The sequence below is a fragment of the Ixodes scapularis genome, unplaced genomic scaffold (assembly GCF_016920785.2).
Source record: "Ixodes scapularis isolate PalLabHiFi unplaced genomic scaffold, ASM1692078v2 PGA_scaffold9__187_contigs__length_104089568, whole genome shotgun sequence".
NCBI classification, from domain to species: Eukaryota; Metazoa; Arthropoda; class Arachnida; order Ixodida; family Ixodidae; genus Ixodes; species Ixodes scapularis.
The window spans coordinates 49,447,352-49,450,035 of NW_024609884.1; the positions used below are offsets into that span (position 1 = coordinate 49,447,352).

The 2,684-nt window shown below is 49.6% G+C and overlaps 1 pseudogene; it reads left to right on the plus strand.

Annotated features, from left to right (window-relative positions):
* Positions 1-305: 305 nt before the first annotated feature.
* Positions 306-2,684, plus strand: LOC121833786 (annotated as a pseudogene).

A 2,684-nucleotide genomic window follows, 5' to 3' on the forward strand; every position in this document is an offset into this window, starting at 1 on the left:
AAAGTTAAAACCGCGCTCACGTCATAAAATTGTTTTTCGCCAAAAGTATTTCAGGGCATGGCTACGAACATTGCGGCAAAAGGCCATGAATTTTTTTTTTTAGAAATCGGAAGGGGTCGAGCGCAACGTCTGGGACGTTTGACATGAGATGACCCATATGCTAGGCGAGTTGCTAGCGTCCGCTGCAGTTCACCTTAGCGTGAAACTCTGTGCCAGTGTTCTTTCTTATTTGCTTTTCTGCGGGGCTCTCCGCTCGGCGGTTCGGCTGTTCGGCCCTTGGGAGGCCGCAGGCCGCTTCGACCCCGCCTCAGTTCTCCATTTGCGCTAGTTGCGATGTGATCGCTGTGACGGACTGTTTCCCACCGTTTCCGTTGTCTGTCGCTGACGCGGCCTTCAGTTTATCGTGTGTGATGCCCTGTGGCTTTGGAACGAAATCATACGTGCAATGGGGCGCGACCGAGCAAATCCTGTTAGAATATTCTTCATCTATGACATCGCCTCCAACCGGTCAGTGTGCCAAATCGAAAACTGCCGGCAGGCTCTTTCTGGGGATCATGGTTCAAACTTGGAACGCCACGTGCAGCGGCACCACAAAAGTGAACATGAGCAGCTACTAACGGAGAAAGCAGCTGAGAAAGCTGCGTCCTCGAAGCACTCGGCTACAGACAGTCACGAAGAGTCCACGATAGCAAAGGTGAGGCAAGTGGATATACAAAACATGCTCCGACCGACAACGTCACAGTCGCTGTAGCTTGACATGACCGAGGAAACTATAATGAGAGGCTGCGTCGAGCTAGTGACAAAGAACGGACGGCTATTTCGCCTCGTTGAGGACTCTGGCTTTCCCCTGATCATCGACCCGGTTCTAAAAGCCTTGGGCAACAAGCATGCCATAAGTGCTGCAGTAGTCAAGGACAGAGTCCGGGAAGATGCTAGGATGGGGATACGGCCCGTTCGTCACATGCCGATTCGTCATAGGGCAACTGGTAATAGGCCCATTCGTCACAGCGGAATATTCGCCATAGGATAATTCGTAACTCGGGCCACCTGTCACACAGTAACCCAAAATTTGTCATATGGTTCTTTCCATACTCCGTTCCACCTTCAGTCTGAGCGCAGTGGACGCCACAGGCCATCGCAGCCGATCCAGAGCCGGGAGAAAATCGCGTGACTTGCCGGTTGGGCAGAGGGACACAGGGAGCTTAAAATCACATGACACTCTCTCACGCTGGATTGGCTGGGATTACTCCTAGCGTCCGCTGCGCTCGGACTGAAGGTGATACGGAGTATAGTTGGGTTTCTTGAAAAATTTGGTTGACCGTGCCAAACCCGTACAAGGTCACCAAGGTTGATCGCGGGCGAAGATTCTGTAATAGGTGCTGCAGTTCCGGGTATCAGTCCGAAGGTCCGACATTCGGAACGAAACTAGAAGTAGTAGGAAACAAAGGAACCTCGCAAAGAACCTAAGCCATATATATATAGAAAGAAAAAACGAACAAAAAGAGTTTGTCTAAAAGTATCGCCAGGTCGTCATTGTTCGCTTTGTTGTTGTACGCGTGTCACCCGATTCGCCCACATTCAGGGATTTTGTAGCTGCTTTTCTTTTTTCGGATGGCGGATGTACCAGGGTATAAAAGAAACGTCATTTTTGCATGGGGTCTTACTCTCGCTTTTGAAATGGAGTTGATCACAACAGAGAGGGGTGGCGCTATGCTCCTCCACTTACACTCGTATTAAGTCTAACGAATCTACGATCTACTGGGCCTGCCGGCAAAGGACACTTTGTAAAACTAAAGTTGTAACTGGTCTAGCCATAACTCGTATACTATCCTACTCGAGCGGCCACACGCACGCCGGTGACCCAACCGAGCTAAGTGTCCTCAGAGTACGTCATGAGATGAAGCTAAGAGCAGGCAAGTTGCGAAAAGTTGTTTTTATATTCCCAGTTTTGCATAACAAGAACCAATTTTTATATGTGCTTCTTGCTTACAGTGGAAGGACGCCTAGCACCACACCAGATACTTTTGGATGCAGCCTCCTCCGTAATGGACGACACTGCCTTGCAGATTCCTGCTCCATTTCATATGACGAATTCTCCTGCGACGAGTTTCCCTATGACGAATTGTCTGGCCTATGACGAATTGTCTGGCCTATGACGAATCGGCATGTTACGAACGGGCCTACACCCGCTAGGATGATGCGAGAAAGAATAGGTTTGTCGTTAAAAAAAAAAAAAAAAAAAAAAGAAAAGAAAACGCATGTTTTTGTTGAAGCTCGACTGCGCATCGCGACTGGACCGATCTAGGGTGCCTACATGTTTCCGCTCCGGAGCGGCGGAAACATGTAGGCACCCTAGACCGCTCCTACTTGGAATCAACGTGCAGTATGCTGAAAAGGGAAGGTTGGTGCTCCAGCCATTGACCATGAGAGAACTCTTTGAAAGGCATACGGGGCAACATCTGAGGTCAGAGGTGATAGATGCAATCTCTCGCTTCAATCTCAACGTCAGCCAGGTATACAGCGTCATGACGGACAACGGTGCCAACATGGTGAAAGCTGTGCGTCTCCTCGGTGAAATGAACAAGGAATGTTCCGACTCCGAAGAAGAGGTCCGCTTTAGTGACCCTGAAGTTGAGTCCCACGCTCTGCAATCTCTACTGGAGAATCCTGAGATTCTCCAGTAG